The sequence below is a fragment of the Myotis davidii genome, unplaced genomic scaffold (assembly GCF_000327345.1).
Source record: "Myotis davidii unplaced genomic scaffold, ASM32734v1 scaffold837, whole genome shotgun sequence".
NCBI classification, from domain to species: Eukaryota; Metazoa; Chordata; class Mammalia; order Chiroptera; family Vespertilionidae; genus Myotis; species Myotis davidii.
Window position 1 is genome coordinate 447,622 of NW_006291728.1, and position 24,937 is coordinate 472,558.

A 24,937-nucleotide genomic window follows, 5' to 3' on the forward strand; every position below is an offset into this window, starting at 1 on the left:
ATCTTACTTCTATCATTGACAGTCCCTCTAGGTTGTGGGCTGCTTGCCTGTGTTCCTGAGAAGCATCTATGGTACCAGTCTATAGAGTGTGTTTTCTTTAGTGAATTACCGGTATGTTTACCGGTAATAAACTTGCACTGTTTTATGTATATGTTTGATTACATACAGCCTTGTGACAGTTTTCCTGCATGTCATAAGCATTTGAATATAAATTAAAATGTTAAAATCAAATCTGATATTGTTTTACCTTTTATTTGGTGTGTGGAAGGTGTGCGGAAGAGGGGGTAGTCTTATACGGCGAGTATATAACAAACTCTGTATTTTGAGTGGAAATGTTAGGGGGTCGTCTTATACGCCCAATCGTCTTATATGCCGGCAAATATGGTACATTGATATCAGTTATGATGATGATGATGCATAAATATCTCATTCTAAACTCTTGTATTAACCAGAGTCTGATCAGGAAGACAGAAACAACTCAGTACTTAAAACACAGGGGATTTAATGCAGAAAAGTGTTGCACAGCTTATGGAAAGTCTCTGAGAGGACAAAAGGGAATGGGGAAGCAATCGGGAGTTTAGCAAAAGCAGGGATTTGCAACAGTGCTGCAGTATAAGGCCAACGGGAGGAGCAGATGTAAACAGAGGCAGAACCACGGTTCAGGGCCACTGAGAGGAGCCTGGAACCATGACAGGTTTCTGCAACTGGAGCTGGAGCCACAACGCCAAGAAGGAGGGAAACAATATTTTGGCTTCACTTTCCTATCCTCCGATATCTTACCAGTGGCTTTCATTGCTCAAACCCATGTAAAAGCTATTTGACAAAAGAACCTTAGAAATGCCACCTGTAGGGGCCACTCCCTGGCAATACAGAGCAGAGCAGGGAAGTGTAAGGAATGGATTTGAGAGCCAATGGATCAAGGACTTGTGCAATCCCACATTGCTTGTTCCCTTGACTTATTGCTTTACAAATCATCTTTCTCACGGAACTATAAATATCTTTGACAATAGAGCCAGAGTATCATACCTTTTTGTATTTCTGACCTCCTTCCCCTGTCAATACTATGCTTGCACATTATAGGTGTTGTTCCATTGTAAGGATTGGCGGAAACAGATCTGAATCTCTTGACTTTCAGTACAATTAGATTTTCCCTTATGTAAACAGAGGATATTAATCGATCATGTCTGCCTTTCTCAGGTAAAGCATGCTTTTTTACTAGATGCAGAGGTGACTGCATGCTGCCATAAGTGCATATCTGTGCTAAGAATGAGCATGATATGCAGACTGGCTGCCTGAAGCCCCTTGCTTAGAAATCCCACTTATTTATTGATCTCCCCAATTTACTCCAGGAAGCGAAAGGCTCCTTTACTTCGGAAATAAAGCCAATGAATGTCATAATTGATATGTTCAAGGCAGAAGTTCACTGCCATAGCTTTCACACCTACTTTACAATCAACAGTAAAAGAAATAACTTTATATAGTGACCCAGCACACAGATATACATACAACTGAAACAAAAGTTTGAAAATGTACAATATACTCTATTCAAAATTTTTTAAATGCTGGTCAAATTCATTTCATTAAATTGATATCAGAACCCACCAATAGGTTCCAATCCATAACTTGAAAAGTACCAGCTTAATAGGATTATACCCTTGTCAAAGCTTGGAAGTCTATGTCATCATAGGTCCCCCGCCTCTTCATTGGTCAGAGCTCCCTCCATCTTCAAATGGAGCCTGAAGAGCTAGAGCACCAAGGCCCAGCATCAGGGCTACAGCTCCTCCCCTCCCCACCATCTGCCCCAAACAGCAGCTCTAAGCAGAGGGAAGAAAACACTGAAAATAACACTTAGTTATGTTTGAGACATTACATTTCTTAGGGTCTAAATCACTTTAACCAGTCTCTGTGGATCCTAAAATTTTATTTTTGTGATAAACACAACAAAGCACAGTTTGGGCTGGATTGGAGACGCATTCTTTATTCTGTCAGATCCTGGAACACAAAATGAAGGGACTAACTAGAAGTCATGAAGGAAAATGAGCTCAATACAAGGTGGCAACGTATTCTTATGGAAAATCAACAAAGCTTCTATTATGGTGAAATTAGGAATTCTTCCTTTGTGACTCTCACCTCAGTTTCCCAGTGCTTCAAAGAAAAACCCCCATGTTTAAGTTCTGTTTTCTCACAAACTTTAGGATTTCTATCAAGCTGTCTGAAAACAAAATATTGTTGTTCCTTAAACACAGCTGGCAGGTTTGTGAACGTTGTACACAATTGGCCATATGTCAAACAATACATAGAGCATAACACATCAGCATCATATATGGCTTTAAAATAGGATACTTAAATAAATGAAGAATCTAGCAATAGTCGGGAATATGAATGTAACTGCATAATCTTTTGGAAACTACCTCATGAATTCTCGGGAAAATTTTGTAATGGATTTTTAGTGCTGGAGCACACATACCCACTCCTTATTGCCACCCCAGTCCACATAATAAATATAGTCATTCTAACCACAGTGCTGGGATGAGCTACAATTCACAGTAGACAAATTCATCCCATTGGCACATGCTTACTACTTCAGCGACCTTTACCTGAGTATAAAAGTTGACATACCATCTTTCAAGACAAAGTCAACTCCTGAAATAGTTATGCTTATGGAAAGAATGGATAGAGGACATGTAGATGATCTTTAAAAATCATTTATTTCTAGCTTTGTGATACAATTAAAAGATATGTAAAAAATAAAATGCATAGCCATAGGTAGCAGCACTACATAGCGTGAGGTCTGGAGTTTGGTTCTAATTCTGGCTCTATCATTCAATCACGAACCTTTTGGAAGTTACTTAACTTCTCCGACCCTCGTTTTCCTCTATCAGTAATAATACAGTATAACTACAGAGCTATTGCAAAGATTAGATGAGATTATATTTGGAACAGGGAATAATTCAGTGCCTAGAACATGGAAAGTATCAATAGATAGTGTCAACAGTAATAAATCTATGTGCTGTAATTAGGATGATGATCATGAATTCATGTCTCCTAACTGGGCCTTGAGCTTTTTGTCCCATCGCATGAATGTTGGTAGCCTGAGATTCTGCATCTAGATGAGGCAGTGGCATATTACTAAGAATCAAGTGTATACTCAGGTTTATATAGGATCGAGGTGCCACTGTATCATTCATAGAAATTCATCCTGAAAAATCTCACCTTCACCAAATAACTACTCCCATTTTTGAGAGTAGCTTCATTGTTCAGCTGAATGACAAAGGAATGGTACATGCACTGTATTCTCTATTCATCCTTACTTGACAGGCTCAGTTCTCCAGTGCCACTCTGTGTGTACCCTGTCACATCAGGAGCCATGGAGCATGAGGACATGGCTCCTGTGGGGAAAGGCCAATGGCAATAATGTTGAAGTGCCATATGTGAAGATGATATAAAATCAAATTTAGGAAGAACAAAGCAAACTATGATCGTCACCTCATGCAGTGCAGTAAATGAAAACACCATTAAAATCTATAAATTAGTCCCTAAACTCCCACACTATGCAGATTAAATAAATTTCCTTACTGAGAGAGCAAATCCAAGTTTGTTGACCCAAACACAGAAGTGTGCTTCTAGATCCTTGATCCTTACAGCAGTTCAACGTTAGAGGGAATGGCACTTGAATAACAATTCTTCAGAGGCAGATAGCTAAATGATATATCCACCACTCTATGTGCTTCTACATACAAGCAAATGGAAATAACCTGGAAGTAGCGACAAAGCATCTTATCTGCAAATCACTTACAGTGGTTTTGAGAACAGAGAAACGTTCCTGTATCTTGACAAGGAAAAGTCTCCACCATACACAGAGCTGTCACAGGACATTCCATCTCTTTTTTTGTGTGCAGTTATTGGAGGGAAATGTTGAAGCCACATGATTTCCTCACTTTTCACTTGCATTGTAGTGTTTCTTAATATAGAATCAATCTTGTTGATATTTATTGTAAAATTCCTTTGCTTTGAGTAAACAGAAGGTCATTTGAAGGGCCTAAACATTATATTTTAAGTTGCTTTCACAATATCTTGAGTTTGGGCATAACTTAAACTTTGCTATGAATGGAAATGGTTTATATTTTCTACATTAGTACTCAAAGCACAGTTCTCTATATGTTCAATGGCTGAAAAGTAAATAGGAAATTAAAAGGTTTAACAAATAGATTCATGGTGAAAATAACTATTCCTAAAAATCATTAAACTCCTCAATAGCATCCCTAAAATAGACATCACAACTGTACTGGTAATATAACACATATGGAAAAAACAATATCGTTGTGATGATAAACAATAAATTGTTTGACAATTTATTAAGTGGTAAACTCTACTATGTAAATTAATGTGAGTCATCTGCTTATTAAATATTTGTATAATTTATTTTCAGATTTTAATATTTATGTTTCATAATTAACAAGGTATTAATTATTCTTATACAATATATAACTAGATCAGATATAATTTTAAAAAAATAAGATAATTGCCCTAGCTGGTGCCTCAGTGGATAGAGCATCGGCCTGTGGACTGAAGGGTCCTGGGTTTGATTCCAGTCAAGGGCACATGCCTGGGTTGCGGGTTCAGCCTCCCAGTAGGGTTTGTGCAAGAGGCAGCCGATCAATGATTCTCTCATCACTGATATTTCTATCTCTCTGTCCCCTCTCCCTCTCTGAAATCAATAAAAATATATATTTAAAAAATTAGGATAATTATCTTGTCCCAGTTCACATTGATTTTGTAAAGTTATTTTCTTTGAGTGATTGTAAAACTCACTCATGGCCCTTTATCCTTCCAATCTCATTTCAAAAATTAGAATTTTTCTTCGTTAGTGCATATGCTCTTACCATGCCCTACTACATTTTGCCTTAATGCTTATCTCTGGTTTAATATGAGAATTATATTTACCATTGATAGTGTAATTCAGTATCTGTGACAATACCATCTGTTAGAATTTGAATTGAAACTCTAATTTACTTCTATTATACTGAAATGAACACCTGTCCATTAGGTTCTAGACTTGAGATCAGGGATTCATTCTGATCATCATTGCACAGCTCTCCAATGATAGCAAACAGACCATGTTTATTGGAAACACTAATGGTAAACCCCCATTACCAATTCCCCAACGTGATCCACTCCCTTTTAAAATGGATAGCTATTTTTTTCATCTTGTAATGTAACCAAAGTGATTATTTTTCTAGAAATTTGAAGGATACTGAAATTATTGAGTTTGATGAGCTGCCATTGGAAACTGAGGCCAAATTATTTTAAAACACAGATTGGGGAAAGCACAGTCCTTTCTGGTCACCTTCATTCCCTACGCATGTGTCTGCCTGGGCTGCCCTTAAAATGCAGGTCAGGGAACTGAGTATCAGTTACCTTTCCAGGCTTTGGCAAGCATTATATCACCTACACCTGTGGTCGGCATACTGCGGCTCGCAAACCACATGCGGCTCTTTGGCCGCTTGAGTGTGGCTCTTCCTAAGCCCTAGGAGCACCCTAATTAAGTTAATAACAATGTACCTACCTATATAGTTTACGTTTAAAACTTTTGGCTCGCTCTCTCACAGAACCTAGAGACAGAACATGGCAAAAGATCCTGGACAGAAACTGGCAACAGAACCTAGAGACAGAAGAACTTCGCTGGAGAGAACATGGCAAAAGATCCTGGACAGAACCTAGAGACAGAATCAAGCGAGAGAACCTGGCAAAAGATCCTGGACAGAAACTGGCCACAGAACCTAGAGACAGAACCTAGCGAGAGAACCTGGTGAAGATCCTAATCAACTGAAAAAAAAATTGGCTCTCAAAAGAAATTTCAACCGTTGTTCTGTTGATATTTGGCTCTGTTGACTAATGAGTTTGCCGACCACTGCGTCCTACACCAACTGCACTATCCACAGGGCCCTTGGATATTAGTAAGAAATCTCATTCCTCGCCCTCCCTGGACCAGGGACTCTACATTTGCAAATGTTAACGCCCCAACTATCAAGTGTTTAATTCTGTTCCTTCAATCAGTAGTTTACCCATTTCTCATTCCCTAAGAAAGAGGAAGAGACTTCCTTCTCCAGCAAGCCTTTATTTTATACCCTCTGACCAAGTAATTACTGCCAGTTTCTTCAACCTTCCAGGTGATTATTCCAACATAGAACGGGACAATATATTTATTTAAACAGTAAAAAGCAAGTATTAACTCATATTTTGTACAAGGTATTTTATTTTTAAAATTCTGGTCATACAATTTTTCAAGGTAATTTGGGACATGTGACTTCCTTCTAATAACATGGTAGCTCAGTATCAGTGCTCATAAACGATTTCAAAAGAAAAAAAATGCAAGCAAGTTCTACTTGAGATTAGAAAGGGGAGATTTGTGTAAAATCAAGATGTGAAGTTAAGCCTGTTCCCAAAAGCAGACTTTCAGGTTTGAAGATGGTAGTACCTTAAAGCTTAACCTTCAAAACTTTTCCATCTGCTAGATTTAAAAAAAAAAAATAAGCCTAAAGAAAAATAACCTGAAAGAAGTAGCACTTTCTTGCCTAGATCATTTGTGTTTTTTTTTCAAAATAATTAAAATGTTTTTTTCTGTTCCACAGGATGCTTATTTTGACATAACAATATTTTGTGGTTTGGAATCATTTACTTAAAAAAAAAAAACAGTCACTTTTAAAAATACCATATTTTTCTGACAATTAATTTACTTCAGTTTTTTGTAATACTGCTGATGATTAAGAACAAATGGAAAGATTAGGGACTAAGAAGTCTATTTTGAATCTTACATAACTAACTTTTAATTGATGCTTCAAGCAAGTTGGACATGGAATTTGGCCTTTTAAACCCCACTTAAAACTCACTTAAAATTTTTTTCTGCATCCTCCTTTTGGTTTTCCTTTCTCTAAAAAACAAAAACAAAAAAACAAAACAAACAACAAAACAAAACCAACCCAAACCAAAACAACAAAAAACACTTTACTAACAGGTACTTATGCCTAGAAAACATTGAACCATTAATCCCTTTTTTTTTCCTTCTTCAATGAAGTTACCTAAATTACCTATGTAAAAGGAAAGCTTTCTTTTTCTAGAAGTATGAAATTATTTATATATACAATTATTATTTTTCATGATCTTACCATTTAACTATGAAGTATTTGGTTTATCTTTTACAATAGTCCTAAGACCTTTAAGTGTACGTCTCTAATCTCAGATAGTACAAAACCCTCTATATACTATGTTTTTTCCTATCCATACATACCTATAATAAAGTTTAATTTATAAAGTAGGTACAGTAAGAGATTAACAAGCATAACTAATAATAAAATAGAACAATTATAAGAATATACTGTTAGAAGGTTATGTGTGCTCTCTCTATCATATCGTACAACACTCAACCTTTCACTTAAAGGAAGCGCTTTACAGCTTCCCTTAGGCACACCCCAATTGCCAGCATCACTACTCTTGCTCTTTGGGGTCATTATTAAGTAAAATGAGGGTTATTTGAACACAAACACTGCAATACAGCAACAGTTGATCTGATAACTGAGACAGCTACTAAGTCAGTAACTCTCGTGTAGTTCATTTACAGCATGGGTGTGCTGGACAAAGGGATGATTCACATACCTGGTGGGGCAGAGTGAGATGGTGTGAGATTTCATTATTTGCATTCCCCATGAGCTGATCCTCATCAATGTTATGAGCTGATACTCAGAATAGTGTGCAATTTAAACTTTATGAATTGCTTATGTCAGAAATTTTCCCTTTAATATTTTTGGACCTCAGGTAACTGAAACCATGGAAAAGGGAAGACTACTGTATTTTCCTTTCATCTATCTCCCACATAATGTCTTGTCCTTGCTACTTCATGTACTCTTTTCATTCTCTCCCTTTCATCTGGCTAATTCAGCAGCAAGTTTATGAAAGTACATTTTCCCGAGTCACAAATAAACAAATGGATTGCAAATAGGTAGGTATTTGGGGCTTAGTTGTGTTTGGAACATTGGGTACAGTTAATGTATAAACAAAATAGAAATATGAATGGGAAGGGGCAATGAGGAAACGGTAGCATCCATTAATCTTTAAATAGTTTACCTTTTAACTGGGTCCATGAATATATGACCAAGACAGAAGATGTGGCACTGCATACGGCCTTTATATGGAACCTACAGAGTAGGAGAAGCAATCCAAATGTAAGAAAGCCCAATTATTAATGCATCACACAATAGGTTTTTGGTATCTAAAGGTGAGAGCTTAGAACCTTTTGTTATTTTTCCTGGGATCCTGCTATGAGATTTCTTGGTGCAGCAAAAAGAGGCAGAGGTTTAGTTCATTTGCTTCCATCCGTGCTGTCTCAGAGGCAGTGCTGTTAAACTTCCTGGGGTGGGCCATGCAAGATATCAGTAAGCTGCTTCTAGGATACTGCATATCAATTCATACCCAATGCTGGCTGTGGCTACCTCAGGGGTGTAGGGGAGGATCTGGGAAAATTTTGTTTGACTCACTGCTGCCCACAGCTGACCCAGGGGACTTTAAAATGCATAAGAAGGAGGAAACCTGCTTGAGATCCATGCCTTTAATTACAAGGCTCCCACTTTTCTTAGATGCTCCCTGGATAGACGGGCAGAGAATTCGGTATCATGTCCCGCCAGGTCCATTTTGGCAGGCATGGGGCTCCTGGAGAAGGCTTCCTGGTGGTGGCAGGGACCTGATCCTTCTGTAAGTCTCCACCTGGTCTCTTAAATTTCTGTTACTGCTCTAGATTTTGGCACATAGGCTCATGAAACAGCAATGAAGTGGGTGATGCACAATAATGAAAGTGAGGACGGCAGCACGAAAACCAAAGAAGCAACGAGAGGCATTATTTGCGTTCCTCATGAGCTGATCTTCATCGATGTATTTCTCAATGTTACTTCTTCAAGTGGTGTGGACCCAGAGACTAAAGAACTTTACCTCCTGTGTGATGAAAAGTCAAAGATGCAAATGTCATAGTTTCACTTTCAGAACACTGTGCTGGCTGGATCCTTAAAAACATGTTAAAGACCAAGTGATGTTTCTCTGTTTACTGTCAACCAGTATCCCATGTGGACTCACACATCATGTTCTAGTACAAAGGACCACAGATCAATGATTCTCTATTATTTATTCTAAATCTGCAGAGACCCAGCTCAAGATATAAAGACTAGAATAAGAGTGGCTTGATTTTCCATCCACAATATAGAGTATTAGCAAGAAAATCACCCACATTTTCTGAGTATCTTTCAAGGTGCAATAATTCTGCATTTAGTCAAGGCCATCATCCTGTTCCAGATCACCAGGTTTAAGTAGCCCCCAATGGCAGAACTTCTGCATTTTTCTAATAAAGCAGAACTCTTATTTTATCTGAGTCACATTTTTTTCCATTTGCGTTGCTGTAACTAAGAGAAAACACACTGGGCTGCCGAAGTTCACTGGCCTCTTCCTAATACTAGCCCTTGATTTCTGTCCACTTCTCACATGAAATGACTTTTGAGCTGGCCTATGAGCGGCTGTAACTTCTTAGTTTGTATTTCTTTTGATTCTTCTCATTCTAATAACTCATGTCTGGATTTTATACAATAAAGCTGAACTGCTTCATTGGCACATCCTAGAGGAAGAATACCATCCATCAGTCCAGTATCCTGGTCACTTGAATGAAGCATTCATTCTGCTGGTTTAGTTATTCAGCTCGCCACAAATTTCTCAAGTGCCGCTATGTACTTAGTATCCTTAGGATAACCTGTTAATATTAACTAGCATATTCAGTACCTAGGGTTCACTTAGTTCTAGTAAATTTTTAAATTAAGTTTTAAATAATGAACTTATGACCATGTTTTGTTTTGTTTTGTTTTTAAAATAAAAACACTTATTCTTTGATAACATATTTGTTCTTATATTATTTGATTTTTTGGCAATTGGAATATTAAGTTCCTTTTTGTTACTGTTACTTATTTGTCAAAGTGTAATGAAATTATATGAATTTAAGATAATGAAATCAATTTATTAATAAATTCTCACTCATTAATTGAACAAGTATTTATTGACCTACCATATACCAGAAACGTATTGAATAAGGTATTAGGAATATAGTATTTCCTGCCCTGTTTGAGCTTTCAGGCACTGAGGAATGCAGAAGAGTAAATAGATAGTTACAACATAATGAAGTCCATGAAGAGGAAAAAAGTCTTTATAAGAGTATACAGGGTGGCCCTCTCACTTACCCACAAGACAGTCAGAGATGATTTCCTGCAGGAATCTAAATGATATAAAAACTGAGACCTGAAGAATGATTATGAGATGTTGGGTCGAGGGGGTATTATTCTAAGCAGAAAAATAGTAGTGTGCTGAGGGAATTTTGCAAACCAATTATTAAGCCATTTTTAGCGTAGTGCAGGCCATGGTAGTAGTTATCCGCAGAAATCAAAAAAATGCTACAAATAAGGGCCTTCCCTCCTATATCTCTACCCCCACTTCCCAGCTAATTTACTAGCATTTCACAGGAAGTGAGTAAGAGCATAGTAAATTAAGGGACTGAAAATAGTCTGCATTGCTCGAGTGGTAAAAAAGGAGGTTGGAAACGTAAGGAGGAGCCAGATCTTAAAGCACTTTGCAATCCATGATAAGGAGTTTTGAATTTAGGATGAGGAAGGAAAAGAAATGAAGAAATTTAAAGAGAGGAAGTCTTTATTGTGTTTTTATTTTTAAATGTAAAATGTGATAGTATTATGGAGAATATACTGGACAAATACCATGTGCACTTTCTCAGAAACAAAATGAAGGACATCCAGTGATTTGAAAAATATAGGAAAAGCTTTCTCAATATGACAAGAGTACATTGAAGTCAGATTTCCTGCCATAGCATATTGTGATAGTGTGTGCTCTAACAGGTGAGAAAAGAAGGTAAAATAGATTATGACAACTATTTCATCTGCTTTCAAATGTAAGACAAGAGCCATAAATGGAAGTTATGTTGCACTTGAAGGGGAACAGAATTTGTCACCCCAACATATGTCTTAGGCATAAAGATTAATTTAAGCTGCTTATTTTTAATAAACAGAAAACCAGGGAGAAGCTCTGAAAACCAAGTAGAAGTTACCCCTTGTGACAGATTTACATTGTAAAGGAAATCTTCAGTTGTGAGGGTGTATCTCTAGAAACCTTAACAATGGAGAAGGCCATGAGGTAAATCTGAACAACCTGACCCTTATTTCTGACTTTTCCCTGGTAACTTCCCATAACTGATTTTCTTGACCCCCAACATCAGATTTTAGATGAGGACAGTATTTAAAGCGCTGGCTTTAGCCATTTTTAAGAGTTACTCAGTTTTCCTGGCTTTCTCCCATATATACAGAAAGTATACATGTTATTGAATTTTGTTTGTTTTTCTCCTATCAATCTTTTATTACAGGGATTTCTTAGCTAAGAACCCAGAAGGGTAAATGGAAAATTATTTTTTTACACCCTGCACATTAACCACAACATCAGTTTGCACGTTGAGGTCGAAGAGAAAACCATCCAAAACATCATTCATTCACCTTATGTGTGGAAAAAAAAAGGGTTCTGTAATAAAACTGTCAAGTCCAGTAAGAGTAAGTAACCTACACAGTAATCTGGTCATGAATTCTTAACTGGGCAGATCATGGTGGGTAATCGCATCCTAGGGCTTATAACTTTTTAAAAAAGCTTTACCTTTGCCTTAAGCAAGCCATGTCCATTGCTCATGTGCATCTAGGTTACCCACCTTTGAAGTGACAGAGTAGTGGTTTTTTTCCCCCAGACCCTTGGGAGGTGTAACTATTAGCGCTGAAATGGCATCAGAATATTACCAACAATTGAACCTCAGTTTAACAATTTTGGTACATGAGTTCTGACTAAGGAAGAATTCAGAGGCAAGACTCAGATACAAGCAAAAGTTTATTTAGAAAATCACAGAGGTAGAAGAAGTGAGCTGTGGAAGAAGTGAGCCAGCTGGATTGTATGGGCTCATGAAACAAGTTACAGAGACAAAGAAAGCGACCTTGGAGCTTAGGAGAAAGAAAGCAAAGACACGCTTAAAGGAGAAGATGTGAGTGGAGAGAGAGAGAGAGAGAGAGAGAGAGAGCGAGAGAGACTTGAGCCTTTGTCTTAAGAGGTATTATCTCCTCTCTAAAGGTGGGGAATCCTCCAGGGGAGGATCTCAATAGAATATTCATCAGCGTTCAGGTGTGCCCTTTCAGGGTCATAGTCTATCGTGATTTGTCTATGGCAGGGCAGGGATTCACTAGTCATCAAAGCTGGTCTAAATATCAGCCATTGTGTCACCCCACTTGACCTTGCTGCTTTTCTGGGCCTGAAGCTGAAACACAACTGAAGCCTAGATGTTATCTCTAATTTGACCAAAACCCTGTCTCTGTGGTCAACAGACCTGAGGTTTTGCTCCAAAGGTTACTTTATTAAAATATATTTTATTGATTTTTTACAGAGAGGAAGGAAGAAACATCAATGATGAGAGAGAAACATTGATCAGCTGCCCCCTGCACGCCCCCTACTGGGGATGTGCCCACAACCAAGGTACATGCCCTTGACCGGAATCGAACCTGCGACCCTTGAGTCCACAGGCCGACGCTCTATCCACTGAGCTAAACCGGTCAGGGCCAAAGGTTACTTTTATTGGGCTCAGAACCTCATTGTCTTGAGGACGTAATACTTAAGGGAGTGGTCATGCAAGGGCTTGTATGAGAGTGATATGAGGCTATTCTCCAGCCCCCTTGTTTGTCTTCTAAGGGGGTCTACCACATACTAGTGACATACCAGGGGAGCAAAGTTCAGGAAAGTGTCCAACAGCATGGCCAGCCATATGAAAGGTCAAAAGAAAGGTCACCCTAATGGTGAGGTCCTTGTTTTGCCTGCTTCTAGGTACCCAGAGTTTTCTGCACTGGTGATATTCCATACTTGGCCTAGTGTTCCTACTCTAGTCATGTCTGTCTAGCTGCTTATTATAACCACCCTCAAAGGATCACATAATCTCGTTAATTGTTCTGTCCCTTGCTTTTACCCACATTCATATAATCTTCCTTACGCTCCCTCTTTAATTCCAAATGTATGAAAGAAACTGCAAAACTCATTCTTGGGAGCATTTGAGATCTTGTATCTCAGCAATTGTCAGTTTGACTCAAATAAATTCTTACGAAAATTCTCTATAAGTTTGGACGTTTCTTAGACCAGCAACCTACTGTGAATATAATTCATTAACAATTACTAATTAACTGGCAAACACACCTATAAAGTTAATTTGAGAAGCCTTTATTGGTAATATTTGACAATGAAATTTGAAATAATGTTCAAAGCAATGTGAATCATTTCACTGTAATTATTTATGATTTTGATTTACAGTATTTATGATTTAGTAACTTTCCTGGCTAAAAAGGAAAATGTATGACTGATTTTAGAATAGAGCCTTAGCATTTACAAATTTAACATGTCCATTATCTAGAGTCATTTAAAATTTTGCTAAAGCCCAAATATGAAATGCACATAATGCTGAGCTGGTTTCTATGTTGGAATCAGTCATTTACCTAATGATTTAGCCCCACATCTGCATCTCAGTAAAGTTTTCTTGTTGGTCACTTTGCCACTGACAGACTTAACAGAAGAATTAAATAAATGGAAGGCACCGTATTCTTAGCTAAGAAGTCTCAACATTTTAAAGATATCAGTGCTCTAAAAATGAATCTATAAATTCCCAATAAAATTTTTTCAAACTAGATATGCTGACTCAAAACTATATATGGAGAAATAAATGTGTAAGAAGAGGCAGGGAAATTCTTTTAAAAATATGATGAATGAGTGGAATCTAGCACCATCAAATAATACTACATCTCAAGAGATGGATTAATGAAACAGAATAGAGAAGCTCGAAATAGACCCAAGTACACTAGGAAATTTAGTATGCACTAAGGTAACATTGCAAATTGTAGATAAAAATATTTAACATTAAAATAAAGCCATATTTTGTAAAATAAAATAAAGCCAAAAAGTAGTAGCAGAGAATATGGTATAATTTTAAAAATAATCGGTATAAGGAAGGACTTTAGAAACACAACACAGAATATAAAAACCACAGGAAATAAAACATGCAAACTTGAATGGATACAATAAAATTTTTCTACAAGATAAAGCATCCAAATAATGTAGAAAACAAATAAATATGCTGGTAATAAAATATTTGTGACATGAAAAAGGGAATTTTTTATTAATATATAAAGAAAAAATCAATAGAAAAAATAACAACAATCCAATAGAAAGTAGGCAAAGATCATAAAGACAGACATCACAGAAGAAGAATAAAAATGTCTTTTAAAGATGTGAAAATATACTCAACTTTATTCATTACAAATAAAGGCAAATTTAAACTTCAAAGAGATAGAAATTTTCACCTTCAGATTGACATAGTATCAGTGTATGACACTCATATATTTGGTATGAGGGTAAATTGGTATGAGTTTTTTACAATGCCATTTGACAATTTATATCCAAATTTTAAATGTAGATATCTTTTCACCCATCAGTTCTACTTTGAAGAATTCACTCGTCACACACACTTGTTCATATAAACACTAAAATATTTATTGTATCATTATTTTCAATAGAAAAATAATTTGAAATAAAATTGAATGTTTATTAGTAGAAAATTAAGTTATTGTGCATCCACGTAATGGCACACTGTGACACCATCATTAAGAAGTAAAGCATATCTGTCAGGACTAAATACAAGAGTGGCCAAGATATAGTATTAAAAGTATAGGAAGATATAGAATTAAAGGGATAAAGGGGTGCAGAATAGTCTGTACATTGTATTACTATTTTGTGAAAGGCACATATGCAAAGAAATATACATGCAGGTATATGTATAGAACACATCTGAAAGGACACAATAAAGGAGTGGGGACAGATCAGATAAATAAAGGACAGCTTTATTGTTTATTTTAAATATATACCTTTTATAGTATTTACGAGGGGATCAAAGTCAGGTCTGGCTGTAATCAATTACAGAAAGATTATGAGAAGATTTTAGGGAGTGCTTTAGTAAATTCAAAATGTGTTCATTTAGTGAAAGATACAACTTAAATAAAAGTTGGAAAGACTTTCAATATAGTACATTTCATCATCTTCATTTATGATATATCTACTGGACAATAGTATATTAGTCATAGGGTTCTCTAGAGAAACAGAACCAGTAGGATGTAACCCAATATAGAGAAAGACATATCATGTGCCAGTTGGAAGCCCAGGAAACCAATGGTGTAGCTTCAGTCCAAACCCAAAGGCCTGAGGACCAAGGAGCCAATGATCAGAGTCTAAAGACCCAAGGAATGGGGGCAAAGATCTAAGTCCCAGTCCAAGCTGAAAGGTCTGAGAACCAGAGCTTTTATTTATGAGGGCAGGAGATGGATGTTCCAGCTCAGCAAGAGAGCAAATTCTCCCATCCTCTGCCTTTTTGTTCCATTCAGGCCCTGAAGGGATTAAATGATGCCCACCAGCACTGGGGAGGGTGACCTTCCCAGCCTACAGGCTTCAATGATAATTAATCCTTTCTGGAGACATCCTCACAAACATATCCAGAAATAATGTTTTACCCACTGTCTGGACATTTTTTAGCCCCGTCAAGCTGACAATAAAATGAACCATCACAGGTAGGAATCATCATTATTTAGAGCTATCACTATGAGTGCCTTCTATGAGGGCTAGGACCATGTCCTCTCTTCATCTTTCCATTTAATTCATTGAGATAGTCACAATGCCTAGCACATAGTAAGCACTCAATAAGTATCTATGGAATGAACCTATGAAAATTACGTTAGAGTTATATGACATAATATATACCTTTTCTTTTAAAGTCACAACTTTTATTTTTAGTTTTATAAATAACTTTGCTCATATTGTCTTGACATTATATGTAGAGTTGACCCTTGAACAATGCTAAGGTTAGGGGAGCCCTCTGCACAGTTGAAAATATAGGTAGAGTTTTTGACTCTCTCAAAACTTAACTACTAGCAACCAACTCTTGACCAGAAGCCTTACCAATAATATATATGGTCAATTAATCCATGTTTTTTATATTATATATTGTATTCTTACAATAAAGTAAGCTAGAGAAAAGAAAACATTATTAAAATCATAAAGGAAACACATTTACAGTACTGTATGTATTTACGGAAAAAAAATCCATGTATAAGGGGACTTGCACAGTTCAAATCCATGTTGTTCAAGGGTCAACTGTATATAGTCAGTTTCCTTATTTTCAGTTAGCCTTATAATGTAGTTCAACAGAGAAAATATCATAATATTCAGATATCTATGTATTTGTGATAATCTTAATATGGTTCCCTTTAGCCAGTCAAGGCTGTCCTATAGTGCTTACCCTAAATCAGGGGTGGGCAAACTTTTTGACTCGAGGGCCGCAATGGGTTCTTAAACTGGACCGGAGGGGCGGAATAAATTCAAAGTAAACATCATTACATAAAAGGGTACGGTCTTTTTTTTTTTTAGTTTATTCATTTCAAATGGGCCGGATCCGGCCCACGGGGCCGTAGTTTGCCCACGGCTGCCCTAGATGGTTCAGAGACCACCTGAGATGCTTGCTTAAGATGCTAGACTCTACTCTGAGAGCGTCTGATATACTAGGCCTGATTGATGCTTAAGAATATTTTAAAATTTTCTCAGGTAATTTTCATGGCCATTAAAATTGGAAAGTCATCAGTTTTTAATTTTTTTTTTACTTAGGGACCTGTTAAAAAAGACTTATGGTAGAACAATGTATTCAGTGTATTTTTAAAAAACTTATTTAATAAGTATTCCTAATTTGCTTACCTTGTACCAGTCATTGACCAAGTACTTTACAAACTCATTTATCTCCTCAATGATACTTTGAAGCAGGTACTATTTATCTTTTCATTTTACAGAGGAGAAAGCTGAGTCATAGAGATGCCTAAACAAAAAATAAGATAAAAAACAGAAAAAAACTTGCCCAAGTTCACGTAGCTAGTAAACCAGGTCTAAGAAACCCAGTCTGTATTTACTGCTCTCTTCTACAAACACCTTATGACACCTAAATTCTTCCAATATTGTTTGGCCCTCTAATAAATATGCATTCAGTGACATTGGATCACTCATAAAACAAAACAAAAATTTAAAACTAACATCAAAATAAGAATTAGAAATTGGGCACTGAAAATATTCAGCCAGAAGTTTTTAGATTAAGTTTCATAGTTGGTTCTCTTCTCTTCAAATATGACATGTCCTAATTCAGCATCACAGATTTTGTTCAGACATAGTAATTCTTGAGAAATGAACTGGAAAAGTTGAGCAATACATAGCAAGATCAAAGAAAAATAAGACACCTGTTTTTCAAATAAAAATTCAAATAGATTCTGGCCATATTTCCATGGCCTGTATTTGCACATTTAGGATTGTGGCCTTTCGAACTTTAATAATAATCCTTGTCTTAGTGTTTGTCTGTGTGCAGTGGCCAGATATGTGAAATCCAGAGTTTAAATGCTATTGTTCTTCTGCTGTCATGCCTGATGATACAACAATTGATCACCCAACTCAAAGAATAAGAAAAAGGCCTGATGCCTATAGAGATCAAAACAACTACCATCAAAAGCACGTTACATCATCATGACCCAACAAATAGTGGCACAGATCTGGATTGATCAAGTCCCCAGAAGATAATGGTTTGTCCTTCAGTTTCGGTTGAAGAATGACCAGAGAAGGGTGGGAAGAGGAGATCATTAAAATGAAAAATGGTCCTGCTAGCTGCTAGGCTATGAGGGGTAACTGAAAAATAAAAGACAGAAAACACACCTGAAAAACTATACAATGACTCACAAAACAAACTCTTCCCAACCAAACCATAATCACAAACTAGTGAAGCATTAACAAGAGCTCTTTCAAACCCATATTTTCTAGGGAAGACCACAGATGCTCCCTGAATGTAACATGAACAGGTGTGTATGCTCTAAAGATAAGTTCACTCACTGTTGCAACTACTCCTTAGTTTATAGATTTGGTCCAATTCGTGCCAAAATCATCCTTTTCCTAACTTCAGCCTTCAAAAGCCCCTAAGTCCTCCTCCCTAAATCCTTTCTTTCAAGACACCCATGGTGCCCTTTTATGTACTCTCTCTTGCTGAACAGCCTACTATACCTAAATTTGACTACTGTCGTGCTCCTGATAGTCTTTGGCAAGCTGTATTTAACACCTTTGTTAACAGAAAATAAGATGCTCTCTGACAGAAAGGGGTCCTCCAGTCATTCTCATTTGTAGAAGCTACAGAGAGGGATGTGCATTATATTATCCAAGTACATTTTGTACTCCTGTGCTAACTATTCTACTAATGGTACTATTCTATGGTACTGACTTGATTGCTACTAAAGTGGTGATTAAATGTTTCTACACATTGTACAAATTAGCATAGTTAATATGCCTTTTATGGGGATGCGAGTTTGACCACATTCTGTAATATTATTAGTATATTACCATTGAGTCAGACACTCTATACTCAACAATGACTAATCCATCATTTTTCAGAATGTTTTAAGTACTTAGAAATCTATAACTGCGCAGCACCTTGCATGAGAAATGTGCAGTCTCTTTGCCTTACCTCACTAGACAGTCACTGATAGAGAACTTCAGTGTCCAGTGCTGTCATTTTGATATCTTCCCTCAGAGCTAAATTAACTTTTAACAACAAAACTGTAAGAAATAATTCTTCAAAGTTTATGTAAAAGGTCTTCCAGTCAAGATGAAGTAGGTAAGTGTGATACTTGCATCCTACCACAACTACATAAAAATTATGACTAAACTATAGAACAACCATCATTCAGAATCACCTGAAATCTAGCTGAACAGAAATCCTAAAACTAAGGATATAAAGAAGAAGCCACATTAAGACTGGTAGGAAGGACAGAGATGTGGAATGAGCTGGTCCCACACCTACATTTGTCAGTTAAAAATTGGAAAGGTTATCTTGGCTGCAGAGGTCTTCCCTGAGAAGCGAGAGGTTCCAGCCCCACACCAGGCCTCAAGCCCAAAATTCCAGTGCCGGGAAAAAGAGAATTCCCCATAATTTCTAGCTGTGAAACTTAGCAGGGATTGTGTCTGAGTGAGATGGAAGGCTTCTGATGTCTCAGACATTTTCCTTAAAGGGCCCACAACTTACTCAGACTCACTCACTCTGATCTCCAGCAGCATGAAAGGTGCCAGAGACATATGGGGAGGAACTGAATTGTCTATCATCATGACGAGGGCTGGTAGGGCAACTTTCTCCCAGACAGAAGTGCTGGCAGAGGCCATTGCTCCTTTGTTGAGCCTTCACCCCTCAAATCTGGCAGGCAAGCACTATACCTGAGTCTCTATCAACTTGTCTAACACTGTTCACCCTGCTCTGACAATTCCCTGAGACCCAGTCTCACCTAAGTTGCTGGCCATCCCAAGTTGTTTCCAGTAGTTTTTGTTGTTGTTGTTGTTTGGGTTTTGTTTGTTTGTTTGTTTGTTTTTAATACAAATGGTCTGTCTTGTCCCATATTTCAACTTTGCTAAAATCTTTCAAATAACCAGCATTGACTTAAGTGTGCCCCCTACCTCTTGTTAAGTGGCCTCAGGCCCAACACTAGAAGCAGTCAGCTTTGATTTAGTTTGGCATCTCCACAGCACCTTTAAGCCTAGTACAAGTACAATCTATTGGCAGATTGCTTTGTAGCTCATTCAGGTGGTCCTGGGCTGGGCGGAGGCAGCTGATAACCTTAGTCTTCCAGGAGGTCACAGAACAAGTACACTGGATGGACAGCTTCAGACTATGCCAAAGCACCACCCAACCATCTCCACAAGTGACACACTCAAGGGATAACTCATCAGGTACCAGAGCCCTACTGAAGCAAGGCCTGCTTCCTGGGGTCAGACCCTGCACAACCGATCCTCCATGGTGGTCTCAGTAAGTCCTCACTCCCTATTGGCCTGCATGCATATCACTCCCATTGACGTGAACATGGCCCATATGGGGGGCACACCTGGAGCATCCAGATGCAATGACCAGGAAGGCTGTGCCACTAGACTCTACAGAACACCTATTATATAAGGCCACTCTACCAAGACCAGGAGACATAGCAGTTTTACCTAATATGTGGAAACAAACACAGGGAGGTAGCCAAAATAAGACATATTGCAAATGAAAGAGCAGAACAAAAATCCAGAAAAAGAAAACTAAACAAAATGGAAACAAGCAATCTATCCAATGCAGAGTTCAAAACACTGGTTATAAGGATGCTCAGTGAGCTTAGTGAGAACTTCAACAAAGAGAAAGAAAAAATTAAAATGGAGATGGAAAAAAAGAATCTGTCAGAAGTGAAAAATACAATAATTGAAATGAAGAATAATTTACAGGGACTCAAGAGTAGAGTACATGAGAGGATGAAATCAGTGATTTGAAATATAAGGAAGCAAAAAACACAATCAGAGCTTCAAAAAGGAAAAAAGAATCCAAACAAGTGAGGATAGCTTAAGGAACCTCTGAGATAAGTTTAAGCCTACCAATATTCACATCATGGAGATGTCAAAAGGAATAGAGAGAGATCAAGGAATTGAAAACCTATTTGAAAAAATGACAGAAAACTTCCCCAACCTGGTGAAGGAAATAGACATACAAGTCCAGGAAGTGCAGAGAGTCTGAAATAAAGAGGCCTACACCAAGACACATAATTAAAATGCAAAAGGCTAAAGATATAGAGACAATCTTTAAAGCAGAAAGAGGAAAGGATATAGTTACCTACAAGGGAGCTCCCATTAGACTGTCAGCTAATTTTTCAACAGAAACTTTGCAGACCAGAAAAGAGTGGTATGAAATATTCAAAAAAGCAAGGGCCAACAACCAAGATTACCCAGAAAAACCATCATTTAGAATCAAAGGACATATATTAGTGACTTTACCATATAGTCAGGAATGAAAGGCTTTAGTTCCCCCAAAATGCTCAATAAAAATACCAGTAGCAATTCAAGAAATTACTCAATGTTTAACAAAGCTAACAGGAAGAACAAACATGCCATCCTATATAATAAAATTCTAGAGACCGTAATGGTGGAACGACCAGAACGAGCGGCAAACCAGTCACTATGATGAGCACTGACCACCAGGGGCCAGACACTCAATGCAAGAGGAGGGTGTAGTGGGGTGCAGTAAGGCCTGGAGCTGCATGCTATGGCCCAGGGATTCCAGGAACCACAAGCCCAGAGCTTACTTTCCAATAAAAAAAGTAAATTGGAAAAAAAAAAAAGCAGCTGACGCTACCACCTGGGAAGAATGGCTCCAGGAGGGAAAGGCCTCCCAGGCCCTGCCTGGCCCGGCTGGCACGCCTTGGGCTCACGGGGACTCACCAGAGATGTGCAGGAAGCACAGCCCCTCTGACTCCAAAGCTGGTTGCATTGACATCTGCTCCCCATTCAGCTCCATGGCAGACGCAGCGCTGCCAGGCCGCCTCAGCTCCGGCTTCCAGCTTCTGGCTTCCTGCCTACTTCTTCACATACTATGTTCACTTGGGGACATGGCTTGCCCCCCCCCTCCCCCCAGCCAATAGTGCCACAGCACAGCCAGAGAGTGGCAGGACAGAGCCACCAGGGCTGACTGGGCATTGATTTGGCAGTGTGACTGACATCCATGTGCAGTTACACGGCATGTTTACATTTGTAGGGAAGTAGGGAAGCCTGCTCCTGCCGCCCGTGTCACATTCTAGGCTAAGAAAGGCCTGTTGATCTCCATGTTCCTCCTCTGTCTGGAATCAAAACCTCTTGGGGATGAATAATTCCAGCAATGGCCCCAACACATGCTCTGTGTCACTGTCACAGAAATTCTGTCATTACAGCCCGTCCCTCAGCCCGCAGTGCCCTGCTCCACCCACTGCCACTCCTCACCTGGGACCACCTTATGTTATCCTATCTGAAATGTGAGCAAGATCTCAAATGACCCCCTGTCAATAGCTCTCTTGCCCTACCTTTCTTCCTCTAAAATCCTTGCATTTTAAAAATATATATTTGATTGATTTTGGAGAGGGAAATAGAGATAGAAATATCAATGATAATAGAGCATCATTGATTGGCTGCCTCCTGCACATTCCAAACTGGGGATCAAAACCTCCCCAGCCCCTCCCTTCATTCCTCCCCCAGCCAGCAGGCCCCCAGTGGCAGTGCAGAACTGAGGGAAGGACAGGGGGAGGCGGGGAACAGTGGGGTGGTGGGGCACTGAGGGTAGTGTTGGTGTCTGGTTCCTGTTCTTTCCTCACCCAGCCCAGCCACCATCACCTCCTCTCCCGACCCCGCTGGGCCTTCGGGCCCTGATCGGCCTGGCACTGATCGGCCCTGATCGTCCACCAGGCCTATGGACCCCACCTGTGCATGAATTTCATGCACTTGGCCTCTAGTCTATAATAATAAAAGGGTAATATTCTAATTAGACTGGGTAGACCAGACGTCTTCCAGACGTCATTCTGGACATCCTTCCTGACAAAGCCAGGGCCCAGGCAAAGCCTCCCGGGATCCCAGGTGCCTGCGGCTGACCAGAGGGAGGGAAGCTTGGGTCCCTGGTGTGGGGGCCGAGGTAGAGGCGGTTAGGAGTGATCAGGCATGCAGGCAAGCAGTTAGGGGCGATGAGGCAAGTAGGCGAGCAGTTAAGGGAGATCAGGCAGGCAGGTGAGTGGTTAGGGGCAATCAGGCCGGCAGGCAGGTGAGCGGTTCAAGCAGGGTGGGAGTGCCCCCCCCCCCAGTACATGAATTTTGTGCACTGGGCCTCTAGTTTTTTATAAAAGATAAACAAAGCATATAAATAGTCTTCTTGAAGAAGAAGTAAAAAGAAAGATAAAAAATATGAATAATAAAATGGCAATAAATACATATTTATCAAAAATTGAACCTAAAAATAATAATAAACTAACAAGGAATCTAATGAACAAAATAAACTGATGAATAAAATAGAACCAGAGGCTTGGAAACATGGAACAGACTGAAAAATCTTAGAGGGAAGGGGGAGGAGGGTTGAAAGAGATTAACCAAAGAAAGTATTCATATATGCATAACCCATTGATACAGACAATAGCGGGTGAAGGCCTGGTGTGGAGTGGGATACAGGTGGAGAGGGGAAGTGAGGGGAAAAGGAGGGATATCTGTAATACAACAATAAAGATTATTTAAAAATAAAAAATAAAATTAAAATTAAAAAGAATACTCCAGCCTAATTTCAAGAGGCATTGATATGGTTTAAAACCAATATTTGGGAGGATTGATGGGAAATAGCTGGATCAGTTTTCCATTAATGATTGATTAAAAACATGGACTTAAATGTTTATTTGACAAACAAGTAAGAAATGTTTACTATAGTCTAAGAACAGCGGCACTAGAGATGCAAAATATGTTTCCTGACCTAGAGATGCATATAGGCAACATGGAGAATTTGTCTCCCAAGTGGAATGCACAACACGTAGAAGGGACAGTGTTAGCAATAAAGGCAGAGTTCTTGGGGGCAGCAAAGGCCTTATAAAAGTATGACCAATTAGGTCTTTTTGACAGAAACTATAGTCATTATATATTTTTAATTATTAAAGCATGCTATTGAGATAGAACTTATCCTCATTTTATAGGAAAGAAGTTTAGAGTCAAATTACTTGGCTTAGGTCACTGAATTTGTAAATACTCAGTTATGAATTTGATCCATGTACTCCTATTTCTGCCATTTCTCTCAGTCCTACGTGGCGTCCCTTCAAGCTGTTTATAATCAAGTTATGCTATTATCCAGTGTCTTATTTACCCCCACCATCACATGTAAGTTCAAGAATAGGAATGTCTTACTCATTGCTGTATCTCCAGTGTCTAGATGAGTCTATAACATTCAGTTGAAATTTATTAACATTTGTTGAATTAATGTAATTTATACATTAAAACTTATTTTATTATCATTATTATTATTATTATAAGCTAGTTCAAAGAGGGGTACACATACTCAGCAAGGGCTATGGAAAAGAATCCATTAGGTTGCAAGAAAAAAGACTTAGAAGCTTCATTTATATTTCATTTATCTTTCTATAATTCTATTTTTGTGTTTTATAGGTGCATAAAATATTGGCATAGTAATACCCTGTGAACCCTGAGGGCTAAGAAAGACTCCTGGTGGCTAACTGGGCTCAAAAAGAAAAAGAAAAAGCAGAGGCTAGCAGCCATTTCTGCACAGGGGCCTCTCATACAAACTTAATGGAGAAGCCCCAGTGCTACACTGCCTGCCTGCACTGTTTCTTCCATCGGTGCCAACTACTTATAAAGTAGTGCCAAGAATTCTATTTCAACCAATAGGACCGAGACTTTCACCATCCAATCACAACTGCACAGCCCCAACCAATCAGAGAAGCCCTTTTCTGACCAATCAGGGACCAGGGGGCGGGGACTTTCATCTATATAAGCCAGCTCCCCTCTGGCTACGGAGCTGCAGTTTCCTGAAAGACTGGGTTTCCTTGGCTGAAGCACTGAAGACATTGTTCTGGAGTAGAAAGGAGCAGCGTGGACTAGACTGGACCCGAGCAGAGCTGCCTACTGAAGAGGTGCCTTGGAAGCAGCAGAGGCAGCGGAAGCAGCCTCTACCGCCAAGGTGTCCTCAGCCAGGCCCTGCTGTTTCCACAGCAACTGCTCAAGCGCTAAGGAGCTGTAATGCGGCCGTTTTTATTTTTCTCTTACCGAACCAGCCATGTTTTCATGGCAGCCGTTCTCAAGCACTAAGGCGGGCTGTACGCCGGCCATGCTGTGCTCAAGCACTACCATGCTTATCTCAGGCAGCCTTATTTATTTATTTTTTTGTCTTGTTTTGTTTTTTCTTGGTCATGGT

General features: G+C 38.6%; 1 pseudogene; it reads right to left on the reverse strand.

The window, feature by feature from the left end:
- The window catches only part of LOC102758660, a 21,829-nt pseudogene extending 2,449 nt beyond the window's left edge, over positions 1–19,380 (reverse strand).
- Positions 19,381–24,937: the final 5,557 nt, after the last annotated feature.